Source organism: Macaca thibetana, chromosome 3 (genome assembly GCF_024542745.1).
Source record: "Macaca thibetana thibetana isolate TM-01 chromosome 3, ASM2454274v1, whole genome shotgun sequence".
In the NCBI taxonomy this organism is placed as follows: Eukaryota; Metazoa; Chordata; class Mammalia; order Primates; family Cercopithecidae; genus Macaca; species Macaca thibetana.
The window spans coordinates 168,433,792-168,446,302 of NC_065580.1; the positions used below are offsets into that span (position 1 = coordinate 168,433,792).

General features: G+C 38.5%; 1 protein-coding gene across 1 annotated transcript in view; it reads left to right on the forward strand.

The window, feature by feature from the left end:
• The window catches only part of N6AMT1 (N-6 adenine-specific DNA methyltransferase 1), a 348,457-nt gene that overhangs the window by 247,259 nt on the left and 88,687 nt on the right, over positions 1–12,511 (forward strand). Inside the window, exon 9 of the transcript XR_007724273.1 lies at positions 10,080–10,171. The gene's annotated coding sequence lies outside the window, so the exon portion shown is untranslated. The remainder of the gene's footprint in view (positions 1–10,079; positions 10,172–12,511) is intronic.

Genomic DNA, 12,511 nt, shown 5'->3' on the forward strand with positions numbered 1-12,511 from the left:
GTTCAGGTCTCAACATTTATGAGCTATGAATGTGAGTGTTGACTGAAAGTCTTTTACTAACCCCAGGTGGAGAAGTGAGGCATTTGTGTGGCATGAGAGGTCTATGACAGTCATGCCTGTGGCAATGCAATTTTCAGCTCTATTGAGAGCAACACATGGGGCTTCTTCTCCTTTTTTTTTTTTTTTTTTTTTAAATTTCTGTTACATGCAGAGGCAAGTGCCCACTGTTACATCAATGAAAAAATTGTGTATCCAAGTGATCTTTTAATCCCTTTGATTCATTGTGTCTCAAAAATCACACAAATGATAACCTATGAACACATCAATAGGAATGAAGGTTGGAAAGAAAATAATCCAATGAAAACAAGAAAAATTAACATACCTCAGAATCACCACTCTAATATCATACAATAATGGATAAAATAAGTACATAACACACATACCCTCTCTGCCCACAAAATTGTGGCAAGGCTGAGTCAGTCTATGTACAGAAAAAGATATGAATATTTTGCTTGGAAATGCAGTCTGAAAACAAAGAGAGGAAATGACTTAGCACAAGATTTGCACTTGTGCTCTGAGCATAGCAAATCAAGCCGAACTACCTGAACATGCCACTTGCCTTTAGACATTATCGGCTAATCATTATGTCATAATTTTAAAGCTTGTTTAAGATTTTGGGTTTGTCTGTGAGGCTTCTGTTATGTGGCTTCTAAGCAAAAATGATCCCAGTTGTGATCTTGGAAATGCAGTTTTGAAAATGCTGATGACAAGCAATGCTGTATGAGGGACTTGGGTAGAAGTGACGGAGTCATACTCTCTGCCCTGATTACAAATGGGACAGCACTTGTTTGGATTGAGCGTCACAGCACAGATAATTACATAAAATGGGAAGGGGAAGCAAGATGCATGTACCATCATTCTAATAAGATTGTTTTCTTTGTTGCAATATTGATTTAACTCAGGACAAAAAAGTACTCCTTTTTGTGAGTTTTGTTTTCCTGAGTCTCTCTGAACTTGGGCAGGTTACACTTGGCAAATTACAGTGGTGGAGTGGGAGGCAGAGGTTGGACATGAGGGAATGGAAATTTGCAATTAGATAGGCATGCTTAGGGTAGTTAATTTTATGAAATGGAGGCAAAAGTAAAAGCACAATTTGGTGGATCAGCGGAAAGCCAAGTTTGATGGTATTACATTAAAAAGTGATATGATGTCTATTTTTGTCCATCAAGGCTCCATTTTCAGCTCAGACAACAATAAAGTAGTTGCTAGCTCTACAAAAGAGAGCAAAATAGAGCTTGTGTCCTAACTAGAGAACATGGGGTGGGCATGTGCAGAAAACTGCGTGTGACCTATGGCTAGAGAATAGTGTGTGGCATCGAGCAAGTACAAGTAGGCAAAAGGGATAAAAAGTTACAGGATGAGCCATTATTAGTGGGGTGTTTTGAAGGCAAAATCTCCTTTTACTGAAGATAATCAAATGTACCAACAAAGGTCACTTATTTTTAAAGAAGATAGTAATAAAGGTCCTGAATGAAGGAACTACAACCACTGTAGGCAAGTGTGGAACAAGCACGGTGTGGATAAGGGTCTCCACTAGTTTCTTCAGTGGAACTAGCCCTTTAATAAAGCAGTGGAACTGGGTGGTCTACACATGTGTTGTCCAATAGCCACTAGCCACCTGTGGCTATTTAAATTTAATTTAAATTAATTAAAATGAGATGAAATAAAAAAATTCTATTCCTCAAGCATATTTACCACATTTTAAGGGCTCAATTACTACACGTGCCCAGGTCGTAGCATACTGGGCAGCACAGACAAATCAGTTCCATTATTGTAGAAAGTTCTATTAGACAGCACAGAAAGAGCATTGTCTTGGGAGCCTGGGAGTGAATCCTGAGTCTGCAACTTGGTGATGGAGTGGCCCCTGTTTCTTCATATTTAAAATAGGGCTGGGTGATATAGTACCTACCTCCTGGAGCTATTATGAGGATTAAATAAATGAGTTATTTTTGAGTAAGTTGTGTAGAACCATGCTTGGCACACAGTAGTGTAATATTAGTAGTTTTTAAATGAATGGATGCCTGCTGCCTATCTTCTATAGTTTGTATATATTTAAGCTCATGTTAATTTTTAGTGGTAATGATGACTAACATTAATTGTACACTTAATCCTTGTGGGCTTGATGTTTTCCTTCCCTTGATTTAAGTGCCATTAAAATTTCATGAGGAAGACTTGATTATTACTTAATAGATGAGGACACCTGTAATTCCAGCACTTTGGGAGTCCGAGGTGGGCGGATCATGAGCTCAGGAGTTGGAGACCAGCCTGATCAACATGGTGAAACCCTGTCTTTACTAAAAAATACAAAAATTAGCTGGGTGTGGTGGCAGGCACCTGTAATCCCAGCTACTTGGGAGGCTGAGGCAGGAGAATCACTTGAAACCGGAAGATGGAGGTTGCAGTGAGCCGAGATGGCGCTACTGCACGCCAACCTGGGTGAAAGAGCAAACTCCATCTCAAAAAAAAAAAAAAGAAAAGATGAGAACATTAAACATATAGATCATTCAGAAACAATTTTGAACTTTGCTGACTATTAACTGCTGTAGCATTTACCAGCATGATGAACTAGCAGACTCCCAAGTCTATGCTATATTGACTTTTATCCTTTAAACTAAATGTAACACATGTCTCTCCTGGCTTTAATACTGAGTTAAAGAAATATTCAAGAATATCTGGTGTAATAGTAACAGCTAACCTTCACAAGCACTTAACATATGCATCACACAGTATGTAATATGTGCTAGTCACTGAGCTAGGAACTTTATATGCAGTATATTAATTGATTTTATCCTTACAATAAGTCTATGAGATACAAACTAGTATTACCCCTTTTTATAAATGAGTAAATTTAAGCTCAGAGAGGTTTGGTAAATTGTCTAAGTTCATATAACCAGTAAGTCACACAACTAGCCCGAAGACTCAAATCCTATTTCTAATGCCTGTTTTCGTAAGCCCTATGCATGCTGTCTTTCAGTATAGAGTACAGGAATACACAGGTAGTTGACCTAGGGGGATGCTGCCTGACTAGTGCAAATACTAGTGCTCAGAACAGACAAGTCAAGGAACTTCACTTAATAGCTACTTAACTACTTAAACAAGGCTATTTCAGTCCTGTGTGCTATGCGTGCATATCCTGACTCGCCCTTTCCTTGGGGAAAATTGGGAGAAAAAAGTACATACATGGAAATGTACTATTAGCTACTGCAACAGATTTGGCAACGGCTGTGGACCACAGCCTCTCAGCAAAGGAGGAGAATGTCCCTGCTAGCAAGTGCCTGCTTCCCAAGCTCAGTTCCATAGGATTCCCCCTTTGCACACTTCCCAGTCTCCTTTGGAATCAGCTGGATCCCCGTGAGAAAAGGAAAAGTAGTGTATCTGGGAAGTCAGATCTAAGCAAACACCAGCTCTCTGCTTGGAGTTCTCAAAATAATTTTCAATGAGATAAAGCTTCTTGAGTCAGAGGATATGACATTCTCATTTGCATGATTCAGAATGGCAGTGACGCCACGGGCAGTCAGTCATTGGAAAGGAGTTCCCGAACATGAAACACTGAACAATTAAACAGGCACTGTAGCTGGCACCGAATGAATTATCTTAGATAACCGAAGCCTGTTCCATTGGGCCCAGCACAGGAAGCTGGTGACTATCAGAACTTCACAGTAGGTTATTCCTGTTACCGCCCTAACGTTTTCCTGGTGTGGGGACGGATGGCCGATAGGTTTTAGAAGGACAGAAGTTGCTGAACTTCTTACCCTGAGCATAGTATACAGTGCTTATTTACTTACACCTTTCTCTTTGCAATGGCTCAGAGAATTATTCATATTGTATTACAATGGGAATTTGTAACCTGGTAGCCACACAGAGGAAAAAGCTCTTTAAGTCATCTCGAAGTCATATACAGAAGGTTGATTTTGTGTCCTGAGAAAAGGGCTCACAGTTTCTATTATATTCTGAAAGGGGCCTCTGGTTTCTAAAAGAACAGAACTTTAAAAAATACATGGTATTTTAAAAAATACTTGGGAATGTAGGCATGACTGCCCTGCCAGACTTAGCTACTAACAGCCCATTTATTTGGTAGGCTTCCTGTTCAGTCTCTTCTGTTCCCTAAAAAAGTTGCCGTAATTTTGAAGACAAATAGACTCAGAGAATTGCCCTGTGTGCTTTTAGAATCAATCACAGTTTCCACCTAAGTAGGAGTTTAAGATCTCACCCGTGGATTTTCAATAGTAAATGATGTCAATAGTAAAGATGAGGTATTTGTAGAGCATCCTGGCTCATGGGGAGAGCCAGCTGTGTTCATTTTCTCTTTGTGACTATGCACACTAGTGCTGGCAGGCCTTTTGACAACTGAGGACTGCATTTCTAACCTCTATAGAAACCCAGCCTCGCCCTTTCAGTGCACAGGTTCAAACTTGCTTCCTCTCAGGCCACCTGGAGCAAATCGTCCTTCTATAGTGATGTCAGTCCCTATAATCTCATCCAGTGGGTGAGCGTATCACAATCAGAATTTGGTGGCTGGTTTTAGAGAAAAGCTGTGGATTGTGAAAAATGGGTCTGATCAAGTGGCAATCATGCTAGGAGCTATAGGAATGGGAGGAAATAGGACTCACTATAAATTTCTTATGTGACGTGTTGACAGTTGAAATAAGCCACTTGCAGCAGGAGAAAACCTGTCAGCACTGCCTCTACTTTTTGCTCATCCCACCGTTAAACTCCAGTGCTATCTTTTCTATGGTGATTCATCAGGGAGGCATTTGCTGCCAAGAAATCACTCATTTTGGTTTTCTATTAGCTACTGTCATTAGCTAAATCCAAATTGTACAGCAAGATTGGGAAGAGAGAGTTAGAAGCAGGCATCCTTATAAAGTTTTCTACAAAGGTAACTTTTCCCCCTGTAAGCCAAAAGTTATAAGAACAAATAGTTCAACTTGTATTTTACTATGTGGACAGAGACAGAGTTGGTAATGTTGACATCAGTAGAAAATGAAAACATATTTTGTTACTGCTCCCTATCACTTCTTTCTACTAAACCAAAGAATGGTTGGAAAAAATGAAAAAATCTTACATTGTTATTGGGAATAATTGGTCAAGAAACTCTTCTGTTTAAAAAAATTGAAGTTATTTAATTATAAAAGATTAAAATGCAAGAAAAATTCACTTTCAACTACAATTTTGCTGCCACAACTGATAAAAACATGTGGCATAGTAGAGATCTCATTTAGAGTTCTTTGATGAAAGCTAGGAGACTGTTAGATTTTGGGGCTCCACCCAAGACATACTGATCTCTAGAATCTGCATTTTAATAAGACTCTCAGGGAATTTGTATGCACATTTCAGTTTGAGAAACTCTGATATAGGGTAATATTTCTCAAACTTAGATAACCACCATAATTGCTTATGTGTAGAGCTCTTCAGAAATATTGTACAGAGATAATGAATGAGTCTTTTTCGACTTACTCACTTGTTTAACAAACTTTCTCCTTTACTTCAGTGAGATGTTCACGGGTTACCACAGCAAACTGACTAATCCTGGTTTGTAGCTCATTCTCTAGTATTCCAAAGCATTTCTGCACACTCCACTTGATTGTATACGCTTACCAGAGACTATTGTGTTTGTTCATAAGCCTGCTAATGATGCAATGTAAATAGTGTAAATTGATAAAATCTGAGTGTGAAGAGAGTGATACCGTTTATTTGTTGTTGTATGTGGACAAGACAACTGTAAGTGATAAAAAAAATTGTAAAAATCTAAGACGTTAGGCTCCTGTTTCTTTACAAAGTCTTGAAGGCTTCACTCCAAAGAAACTAAAACTGGAGACTGTATATCTTGTCTTTTTGTGTGAAATACACAAGAAAGATGGCTTTACTGTTTAATCAGTAGACTTCTATAAGAAAAAGTCCATACTTGACATAAAAAGTCTGTCAAATGCATATGTTTATATTTTAGTTTCATATAAAGGATTATACCTTAAAGATGTACATATGTCATATTTTGTTCAGATTTTTTGCTTTATGAAACTTTTGGGCTGAGCAAATTGTATGCTAGTTATAATTTTGTCGGGGTTTCTACTACACATATTTCCAGATCTCATCCAAGACCACTGGATTAGGATGGGGCTTAGAATATGTATTTTTAAAAAGACCTGCCATTCAGCTAGGATTGGAAATTATTGAATTAGAGAATCCTGGTTGACCAAGCAATGTTACAGAAGTAGAAAAACTTTTACAGGTTTAGATATTTTAAGAATGTTTCTAGCACATTTGCTAAAGAATTTCCAGAATTTTTACAATAAAAAGCAATCTCAGCTGATTCCACAGATAATCTTTTGGATATTGTCTCCTTTCCTAGTATGATGTTTTTGAAGTTTTCCTGGGACTGGACCAGCTGGTCCCTCTGAAACTGTCTGTTTATAAACCAGGAAGAGGGAGAGCTTTGGATCAAACTTTCCGTATGTCAGTTTTGGAATATCTAAATTTTCCTCTACACCCCAACCCCACTGAAGTTGGTCAGAGAGGCACACATACTTTGGGGAGATTCATTACTCTCTAGTGACTTCCTGTTTCCTTAGTCACTGTTAAACCTACATAAGAAACTGAGCAAAGGGGATTTTGAGAAGATTAAGCTGTACTGATTCCCTCTGGACCAGCGGACTAATAAGCTTGTCCTTCGATCCCCTGATCCGGTTTATGTAGCCACTGTATATGCCTTCCAGGCCCCTGCGGAATCCTGGATACTGGTAGGTTATGTATCTATGGAAAGATAAACAACCTTCACATGACAGGAGGGCTGGAAAATGAGATTATCACCTGCCTTTTAAATTAGAGATGGCAGCTACACTTATTCCTGGATCAGATTTGAGTCTTGTCTTTAAGGCTTTAAGAATGTACGTTTTAAAAATGATGTTTTAAGTGAGCTGTCTTCTGGACTTGCCACCCTGCCTGCGGTCCACTCTTCTAGCTGCTCTGCATAGCTCCAATATTTGGCTGTCGGATACATACCCAATATCTACATGAGCATTTGTTTATATTAGGGCCTTTGCTTTGCAAGTGCACATTCTGGCTATTTTGCATGAAAAATGCCATGATTTATTTTGATGTGTTGGATCTGGGTTGGAATATCTGCTCGATGTCAAGGTGATTGCGTGACCATGCTAAACCTAGGCCCACTTAGCTATAACTGGAGACAACACCACAGCACTGTCTCCCTTGGCTTCAGAATCTGGCTGTCTGGTTATAATTTGCCACCCACCTCCTTCTCTCTAATTACCAGTGAGACTTTAGAGAAAGAGGTAATCCAAATCCAAGCACACTAAATGCATCAAATGTCTTTGAGAAGAGACCTGCCAAGACTCTGGGGTAAATTCTATGGTTTCTCACATTATGCCTGTGTTTCCCAGACTTGCCTGATCTTAAAAGTCCTTGTGTATGGTGTGGGATGAGGAAGGGCAGTACTTAAAAAATATAGATCCCAAGCCTTCCCAGGAATTTTCACTCACTTGGTCTGTTGGGGGTGAGAGCAGGTGATCCTTATAAACAGATAAGTTCAAGACTCCCAGCTTTAATGTTTTGGGATTTATTTCGTTCTGATGCCCTAATACTGCAAGCTCAATAAATTATGACCAGGGATGTGTGTGAACATAGTTGATGCGCATGGATGAAGGGTGCTAAATGCTTCTTGTGATTCTGAAAAAGTCAATGGCAGCACGTGATGCTCACTTGTTCTAAACAGTAGAACTGTTCAAGAAAACCTTTGCAGGCCGGGCATGGTGGCTCATGCCTGTAATCCCAGCACTGTGGGAGGCCGAGGCGGGCCGATTACCTGAGGTCGGGAGTTTGAGACCAGCCTGATCAACATTTCCAGAACTTTTGGTTTGTAGCTCATTCTCTAGTATTCCAAAGCATTTCTGCACACTCCACTTGATTGTATACGCTTACCAGAGACTGTTGTGTTTGTTCATAAGCCTGCTAATGATGCAATGTAAATAGTGTAAATTGATAAAATCTGAGTGTGAAGAGAGTGATAACATTTATTTGTTGGTACTAGAAAAAAAAAAAAAAAAAAGTAGCCGGGCGTGGTGGCACATACCTGTAATCCCAGTTACTCGGGAGGCTGAGGCAGGAGAATCACTTGAATCCAGGAGGCGGAGGTTGCAGTGAACCGAGATCATACAATTGCACTCCAGCCTGGGCAACAAAAGTGAAACTCTGTCTCAAAGAAAGAAAACCTTTCCAGAACCTATGATCTAATCTGAACTCCAAAGAATATCACAGAAGCTAAAGTTGGCCTTATTTATAATAATGCAGTCAAAATAAGCAATTCTTAACTCATAGTGGTTGCAAAGATCAATTAACACCATATGCAGTCATTATAAAATAAAAACGCCAAATTTTTGATATTTTACAATATCAATACTATTAAGTTAGCATGTCAAATAAAAAGGAAGCTTATACTATATCTAAATGTATGTATTGTATACATACACATGTGTATATGTGTGTAGATACATATGCTATTGTTACTGGTGGAGGGTGCCCAAGTTCTTGGCTTTTGAACAAATGCACAAAGCAGGGAAAGAATGAAGCAACAAAAGCAGAGATTTATTGAAAATGAAAGTACACTCCGGAGGGTTGGAGTGGGCAGAGCATAGGGGCTCAAGAGCCCTGTTACAGAATTTTCTGGGGTTTAAATACCCTCTAGAGGTTTCCCATTGGACACTTAGTGTAGTCCCCATGCAAATGAAGTAGTGGCCAGCAATCAGTCTGATTGGTTGTGGAAAGCAACCAGTCAGAGACTGAAGTGATGTTACAAAGGTTACACCCTATGCAAATGTCTGATTGGTTGTGGAAAGCAACCAATCAGCGGTACTTTCAATTTTCCATCTGCCACGCAGAAAAAGGGCAGGGGGGAGGTTGCAAAGAAAGTAGCCTGTGGTCCTTTGGTTACTTAGGTGTGGTAACTTGGGGTTTTCCTTTTGATTTAGTTCTAGGAAGTCAGTGTGAATTGGCCTTAGGCTCCCTGCCTCCAGATCCTATTCTCCTGCCTCACTATATACACATATCTTTATACATATAAGGTACATGAATAACACGAGGTATGGAAACTTTATGGCTGGTACCTGGCTTATGTTAATTTTAGCATTGGAAACAGTTCAAATGGAAGAGAGCTTACAAATAATTCATTTCAACTACTTCATCTTACTCATCAGGATATTGAAACGTGGGGAGGCTAAAATGAAACAGATGGTTATTGTTGGAGCATGGACAAGAACTGTTAATGTCAATATTTTGCTCAGAGCACATTTTAATTTTATTTTTAATCAGATTTATCAAAGCATAATTTATGTGATAGAAAATGCACCCATTTTCAGTGTTCAGTAAGCTTTGACAAATGTATGCCCTTGTGTAACCACCGTCCTGATCAAAACAGGTAACATTTCCATAACCCCAGAAATTTATCTCATGCCCCTTTGCAGTGCACTGCTCTGATCTCGATCATTATAGATTAATGTTACCTGTTCTAGAATCTCATATACACAGAATCATACCACATATGCTCTTTTGTACTTGGCTTCTTTTGTTCAATGTAATGTCACTGAAATTGATTCATGTTGTTGCACCTTTCGGTATTTGTTCCTTTTTATTGCTGACCAGTATTTTATCGAGTGAATATATCACAATTGGCATATTCATTCAGCTGTTAATGTACATTTGGATTGTTTGTAGTTTTTAGCTCTTATGAATAAAACTGCTGTAGACATTCATATACAAATGTTTCTGTGACTATAAATTTTTATTTTTTTAATTAAATACTTCGGAGCAGAATTGTTGGGTCATATATGTATATGAGTGGGTTTGAAGTAGTGTCTCATTGCAATTTTAATTTGCATTTCTCTGATTACTAGTGACCTTGAGCATCTTTTCATGTACTTGTTGGCTACTTGTATTTCTTCTTTTGCTTGTTCAAGTTTTTTGCCCTTTTAAAAAATTTTTTAACTTATTTTATTTTATTGTTTATGTAGAGATGGGGCCTGGATGTCTTGCCCTGACTGTGTGAAACTGCTGGTCTTAAGCGATCCTCTCATCCTGACCTCCCAAAGCATTGGGATTACAGGTATGAGCCACTATGCCTGGCCTCTCTTTTTTATTGCATTATTTGTCTTATTATTACTGACTTGTAAGAGTTCTTTATGTATTGTAATATAGGCTGTTTTTGAATATATGTATTTCAAATATTTGCTCCCAGCTTTGCTTGCCATACCATTTTCTTATTAATGAATTAACTAATTTGTTTTAGGATTTATTTTATTTGCTCTATTGGCTTCTTAGCTAAACTTTTTATTAATATTTAGTAGTTGTTCTAGCCCTAAAACTTATCAATGTTTACTATTTCACACTTCATAGTTCCTAGTTAACACTTACACTTAATATAACTTACACTTAATATAACTACACTTAAAACACTTCTCATTGCAATAACCTTATAATAGTTTAATTCCATTTTCCACTCCACCCATCCTTGGTGCTATTTTTGTGCCATTTTTGCATATAACATAAAAAGTCCACTGTTTAATGCCTTTTTTTCCCTTAAATAGTCAGTTGTCTTTTAAGGAAATTATAAGAACAACAATAAAAATGTATTTGTTATTTACTGTTTCCAGTGGGTTTCAATCCTGGTATATTTCAGTTTCTATTTGATAACATTTTTTTCCTGCAGCTTGGAGAATAGCCTTTAGCATTTCTTCTAGTGCAGATTGATGCTGACAAATTCTTTCAGCTTTTGTTTATCTTAGAATGATTTTTCAAATCCTTTCTTTTACAGGATATTTTCAATAAATATATTCATCCTTGTTGTTATATTTCTGGTGATCTTCATTTTCCTGTGTAGATCCATATTTCCATCTGGTATCATTCCCTATCTACCTAAATCTACCTCCTTTGCCAAATGATATAATAGAAATAATCTGTTTTTATTTATTTATTTATTTATTTATTTATTTATTTATTTATTTATTTTAGAGGGAGTCTTGCTCTGTGGCTGAGGCTGGAGTGCAGTGGCATGGCCCCGGATCCCAGCTCACTGCAACCTCCACCTCCTGGGTTCAAGTGATTCTCGTGCCTCAGCCTCTAGAGTAGCTGAGATCACAGGCAGGCACCACCATGTTTTTGTATTTTTAGTAGAGATGGGGTTTCACCATGTTGGTTAGGCTGGTCTGGAACTCCTGACCTCAAGTGATCCACCCACCTTGGCCTCCCGAAATTCTGGGATTCCAGGCATGAGCCACCAAAAATAATCTCTTTGAACTTTAGTTTTCTCATAAGCAAAACGGATGGATTAGACTGGATTGTGTTAGGGTTCCTACATGTTGTAATATTTTCAAGAATCTTCTAAAAGTATGTTTTGATTACTGGGCTTATTTTAATATAAGTTCCACAAGTATCTTTTTGCAATAGCTAGCTTTTTTCTTTATAGAAAAAATTTGAATAAGCCTTCTCCTAAAAGAACTTTATTCTTGAAACAAGACAGCTCTGTAAAAACATACCTGTTTGTTTTTGCATCTAATCTCTCCTTTTATCATTTTCTACTGACCTATGGGCAGGGCTCAGTGATAACGTGACTTTTCCTCAGTTGATTTCAGTAAGTTGGGTGCATGACTTAGCAATTTGTAAAACTTTGAGCATTTGTGAAAAGGCTGAGGCCTGTTCTGATAGTAAAGCAAAGTAGCATAAATGCAAATATAGCTATTCACCTACCAGACAAAAGTCTTACACTCTGCCTTTTATCCCTAGTTTGGCTGAGCCTTGACACCTATCAGCTCATTCTGCTTAGTACAGGAGAAGCCTAGCCTAGGCCTAGGTCTACAGTTGACCTCTTTGGTGCTTGGTGTAGTTGCTCAGAATCATGGGTAAGTGTGAGTGCCTCAGGTGCAGACAGGCCGCCTTGTTTGTTCGGGTGGTGATCTGGCTTTCTGCCTTGGGTTCCTGATTAGTGTTCCTTGTCCTGTGTGTGCCTGGTTCCATATTCCAGCCCATTAAGCCAGGAACGTGATATTCTTCTCAGATCTTTCCAGGGTCCTTCTCTAGAGTCTCTAGATCCCAAATAATCATAGTCACTTGACTTGAGCCTAATACAAAACAGACCATTGTCTTAGGACAGTGATGGGACCAGACACATGACAGTGGGTGTCACCATGCCCTAAAACCACCGCTGCCACCCTCTTCTGACTAAGTGAATGTTCCCCTTCGATGACAGCAGCAAACAGAACCCTCAACTCTGTTTTTATCGTCATTCTCTTAATCTTTGTTTTAGATAGGAATAGAAGAATGTCACTTCTTATGTATTACGGAGAGAAGTGATTGACTTAGAACTGTGTCAAATTGCCAATTTTATGGATAAGATGATGGGACTCCTCAATGGAGAGGAGAGGCTGCTTTGTTTTAGCATTCAAAATTC